At 36.0% G+C, this 5,874-nt stretch overlaps 1 pseudogene; it reads left to right on the top strand.

Annotated features, from left to right (window-relative positions):
* Window positions 1-4,412: 4,412 nt before the first annotated feature.
* Window positions 4,413-4,995, top strand: LOC113884891 (annotated as a pseudogene).
* The last annotated feature ends 879 nt before the right edge of the window (window positions 4,996-5,874 follow it).

Genomic DNA, 5,874 nt, shown 5'->3' on the forward strand with positions numbered 1-5,874 from the left:
CCAAGCACCACCCAAGGCCCAACAAGTTCCAGAGCAAGACATACCACCCACATTCTCCAGCAACACAGGAACACAGCCCTGAGCTTCAACATACAGGCTGCCCAAAGTTACGCCAAAACCACTGACATTCATAACTCATTACTAGATACTTCATTGCACTCCAGAGAGAATAAATCCAGCCCCACCCACCAGAATACCGACACAAGCTTCCCTAACCAAGAAACCTTGACAAGCCATCGAAACAACACCACTCCAACAGTGAGGAAACTCCACAATAAAGAGAACTCCACAAACTGACAGAATACAGAAAGGCCTCCCCAAACTCCGCAATATAAACAAGATGAAGAGACAGAGGAATACCCAGCAGGTAAAGGAACAGGATAAATGCCCACCAAACCAAACAAAAGAGGAAGAGATAGGAAATCTACCTGATAAAGAATTCCAAATAATGATAGTAAAAATGATCCAGAATCTTGAAATAAAAATGGAATCACAGATAAATAGCCTGGAGACAAGGATTGAGAAGATGCAAGAAAGGTTTAACAAGGACCTAGAGGAAATAAAAAAGAGTCAATATATAATGAATAATGCAATAAATGAGATCAAAAACACTCTGGAAGCAACAAGTAGTAGAATAATGGAGGCAGAAGATAGGATTAGTGAAGCAGAAGATAGAATGGTAGAATCAGAGAGGAAAAAAGAAAAACAAATTAAAAGAAATGAGGACAATCTCAGAGACCTCCAGGACAGTGTTAAACACTCCAACATTCGAATCATAGGAGTCGCAGAAGAAGAAGACAAAAAGAAAGACCATGAGAAAATACTTGAGGAAATAATAGTTGAAAACTTCCTTAAAATGGGGAAGGAAATAGTCACCCAAGTCCAAGAAACCCAGAGAGTCCCAAACAGGATAAACCCAAGGCAAAACACCCCAAGACACATATTAATCAAATTAACAAAGATCAAACACAAAGAACAAATATTAAAAGCAGCAAGGGAAAAACAACAAATAACACACAAGGGGATTCCCATAAGGATAACAGCTGATTTTTCAATAGAAACTCTTCAGGCCAAGAGGGAATGGCAAGACATACTTAAAGTGATGAAAGAAAATAACCTACAGCCCAGATTACTGTACCCAGCAAGGATCTCATTCAAATATGAAGGAGAAATCAAAAGCTTTACAGACAAGCAAAAGCTGAGAGAATTCAGCACCACCAAACTAGCTCTCCAACAAATGCTAAAGGAGATTCTCTAGACAGGAAACACAAAAATGGTGTATAAACTTGAACCCAAAACAATAAAGTAAATGGCAATGGGATCATACTTATCAATAATTACCCTAAACATAAATGGGTTGAATGCCCCAACCAGAAGACAAAGACTGGCTGAATGGATACAAAAACAAGACCCCTATATATGTTGTCTACAAGAGACCTGCCTCAAAATAGGGGACATATACAGACTGAAAGTAAAGGGCTGGAGAAAGATATTCAATGCAAATAGAGATCAAAATAAAGCAGGAGTAGCAATACTCATATCAGATAAAATAGACTTTAAAACAAAGGCTGTGAAAAGAAACAAAGAAGGCCACTACATAATGATCAAAGGATCAATCCAAGAAGAAGATATAACAATTATAAATATATATGCACCCAACATAGGAGCCCCACAATATTTAAGACAAATGCTAACAAGTATGAAAGGGGAAATTAACAATAACACAATAATAGTGGGAGATGTTAATACCACACTCACACCTATGGATAGATCAACTAAACAGAAAATTAACAAAGAAACACAAACTTTAAATAATACAATAGACCAGTTAGACCTAATTAATATCTATAGGACATTTCACCCCAAAACAATGAATTTCACCTTTTTCTCAAGTGCACACGAAACCTTCTCCAGGCTAGATCACATTCTGGGCCATAAATCTAGCCTTGGTAAATTCAAAAAAATTGAAATCATTCCAAGCATCTTTTCTGACCACAATGCAGTAAGATTAGATCTCAATTACCGGAGAAAAACTATTAAAAATTCCAACATATGGAGGCTGAACAACACGCTGCTGAATAACCAATAAATCACAGAAGAAATCAAAAAAGAAATCAAAATATGCATAGAAATGAATGAAAATGAAAACACAACAACCCAAAACCTGTGGGACACTGTAAAAGCTGTGCTGAGGGGAAAGTTCATAGCAATACAGGCATACCTCAAGAAACAAGAAAAAAGTCAAATAAATAACCTAACTCTACACCTAAAGCAACTAGAAAAGGAAGAAATGAAGAACCCCAGGATTAGTAGAAGGAAAGAAATCTTAAAAATTAGGGCAGAAATAAATGCAAAAGAAACAAAAGAGACCATAGCAAAAATCAACAAAGCCAAAAGCTGGTTCTTTGAAAGGATAAATAAAATTGACACACCATTAGCCAGACTAATCAAGAAAAAAAGGGAGAAAAATAAAATCAATAAAATTAGAAATGAAAATGGAGAGATCACAACAGACAACACAGAAATACAAAGGATCATAAGAGACTACTATCAGCAATTATATGCCAATAAAATGGACAACGTGGAAGAAATGGACACATTCTTAGAAAAGTACAACTTTCCAAAACTGAACCAGGAAGAAATAGAAAATCTTAACAGACCCATCACAAGCATGGAAATTGAAACTGTAATCAGAAATCTTCCAGCAAACAAAAGCCCAGGTCCAGACAGCTTCACAGCTGAATTCTACCAAAAATTTAGAGAAGAACTAACACCTATCTTACTCAAACTCTTCCAGAAAATTGCAGAGGAAGGTAAACTTCCAAACTCATTCTATGTGGCCACCATCACCCTAATACCAAAACCTGACAAAGATACGACAAAAAAAGAAAACTACAGGCCAATATCACTGATGAACATAGATGCAAAAATCCTTCACAAAATTCTAGCAATCAGAGTACATCAACACATTAAAAAGATCATACACCATGACCAAGTGGGCTTTATCCCAGGGATGCAAGGATTCTTCAATATCTGCAAATAAATCAAAGTAGTACACCACATCACCAAATTGAAAAATAAAGGATATGTGAATATCTCAATAGATGCAGAGAAAGCCTTTGACAAAATTCAACATCCATTTATGATTAAAAAACTCTCCAGAAAGCAGGAATAGAAGGAACATACCTCAACATAATAAAAGCTATATATGACAAACCCACAGCAAACATTATCCTCAATGGTGAAAAATTGAAAGCATTTCCCGTAAAGTCAGGAACAAGACAAGGGTGCCCACTTTCACCATTACTGTTCAACATAGTTTTGGAAGTTTTGGCCACAGCAATCAGAGCAGAAAAAGAAATAAAAGGAATCCAAATTGGAAAAGAAGAAGTAAAACTCTCACTGTTTGCAGATGACATGATCCTCTACATAGAAAACCCTAAAGACACAACCAGAAAATTACTAGAACTAATCAATGAATATAGTAAAGTTGCAGGATATAAAATCAACACACAGAAATCCCTTGCATTCCTATACACTAATAATGAGAAAACAGAAAGAGAAATTAAGGAAACAATCCCACTCACCATTGCAATGAAAAGAATAAATTATTTAGGAATAGATCTACCTAAAGAAACTAAAGACCTATACATAGAAAACTATAAAACACTGGTGAAAGAAATCAAAGAGGACACTAATAGATGGAGAAATATACCATGTTCATGGATTGGAAGAATCAATATAGTGAAAATGAGTATACTACCCAAAGCAATCTATAGGTTCAATGCAATCCCTATCAAGCTACCAACAGTATTCTTCACAGAGCTAGAACAATATTTCATAATTTGTATGGAAATACAAAAAAAACCCCGAAGAGCCAAAGCAATCTTGAGAAAGAAAAATGGAACTGGAGGAATCAACCTGCCTGACTTCAGGCTCTACTACAAAGCCATAGTCATCAAGACAGTATGGTACTGGCACAAGGAGAGAAATATAGATCAATGGAACAAAATAGAAAGCCCAGAGATAAACCCACACACCTATGGACACCTTATCTTTGACAAAGGAGGCAAGAATATACAATGGATTAAAGACAATCTCTTTAACAAGTGGTGCTGGGAAAACTGGTCAACCACTTGTAAAAGAATGAAACTAGAATACTTTCTAACATCATACACAAAAATAAACATAAGACCAGAAACTATAAACTCTTAGAGGAGAACATAGGCAAAACACTCTCCGACATAAATCACAGCAGGATCCTCTATAACCCACCTCCCAGAACATTGGAAATAAAAGAAAAAAATAAACAAATGGGATCTAATTAAAATTAAAAGCTGGGGTGCGAGAGTGGGGTCAGAATCCGGTAGGAACCTGAAACATCTTGAAGTTGTCTGAAGATTCTTCAATCACTATGTCAAGCGACACAGGTATTTCTCTTTCTTCATATGATGAAGATCAGGGATCTAAACTTATCCGAAAAGCTAGAGAGGCACCTTTTGTCTCCATTGGAATGGCAGGTTTTGCAGCAATTGTTGCATATGGATTATATAGATTGAAGAGCAGGGGACATACTAAAATGTCTGTTCACCTGATCCACATGCATGTGGCAGCCCAAGGCTTTGTTGTGGGAGCAATGACTCTTGGTATGGGCTATTTCCTGTATCAAGAATTCTGGGGGAGACCTAAACCTTAGAAGAGGAGATGCTGTCTTGGTCATCTTGGTGGTGCTTGCTTTAGTTAGACATCTCATATTGATGTTTATGCTGAAAATAAATTGTTTGGGTCAGACAAGAACATGGTAATTTGAAAATTGGCTTCCTTTCTTGCAGGCTTGATTTGCCTGGTGACTAAGTTACTGGTGACTAGTTCACTAGCTAGGTCATTCAGGGGAGTCAGACCAGCACAAAAGAAACATGTCACTTTTAAATACACTTGATAGTGGTACCTGTCCACCTTCTTAAACTCTTCTGTTGAAATTAGTTCTAAAGAAGACAACATGCCAATCCTGAAAATGCTCCCAGTTGCTGCAGAATATCATATGCTTTTGATGTAATGTAGGAATCCTATTTACACCAGGTAATTTAACTTTCTGACGGCCTTGTGGACTGAGTACTGTTTTAAGGGCTGGTTGGCTCTTGAGGAACCCTTTCAGAACAGTGCATAGAATACAACATTACAAACCTCCCTGGAAGTCTGTGTGTGTTTTAAAACCAAAACTAAAAAGCTGGTAACAGAGCCACTTTGAAGTAGTATTTATTTTAGAATCATAGTTATAAACATGAGAGTAACTTAACTTGTGGATCCCTTTTAGCTCTTTTGTAATTGCAGAATTATATTTTGCTGCTATTATGTTAGAATAATTTTAAATTAGTTTGAAACATGTATTTTAAGTGCTAATGCAAAGGTGAATGAAAAACACTTTTTAAATGTATGCAGTATGTTTATTTTCTCCAAAAGTATCATCAGCTAAATAAAATGCCTATAATGGAAGTCATTGATGAGCAAGCTGGTTTGGTCAGACATTATACAAACTTTGGTAAATCACAGAATGCTTTGTTGTACTTGTGAATTCTCGTCTAACCTGAATTTACATTCCATGGTGATAACATGGTAAATGTAGTGTTAATAAAGTAAATGAACACACAAAAAATTTTTTTTAAATTAAATTAAATTAAAAGCTTCTGCACAACAAAAGAAACTATAAGCAAGGTGAAAAGACAGTCTTCAGAATGGGAGAAAATAATAGCAAATGAAGCAACTGACAAACAACTAGTCTCAAAAATATACAAGCAACTCCTGCAGCTCAATTCCAGAAAAATAAAGACCCAATAAAAAAGTGGGCCAAAGAACTAAATAGACATTTCTCCAAGG

The sequence above is a fragment of the Bos indicus x Bos taurus genome, chromosome 27 (assembly GCF_003369695.1).
Source record: "Bos indicus x Bos taurus breed Angus x Brahman F1 hybrid chromosome 27, Bos_hybrid_MaternalHap_v2.0, whole genome shotgun sequence".
NCBI classification, from domain to species: domain Eukaryota; kingdom Metazoa; phylum Chordata; class Mammalia; order Artiodactyla; family Bovidae; genus Bos; species Bos indicus x Bos taurus.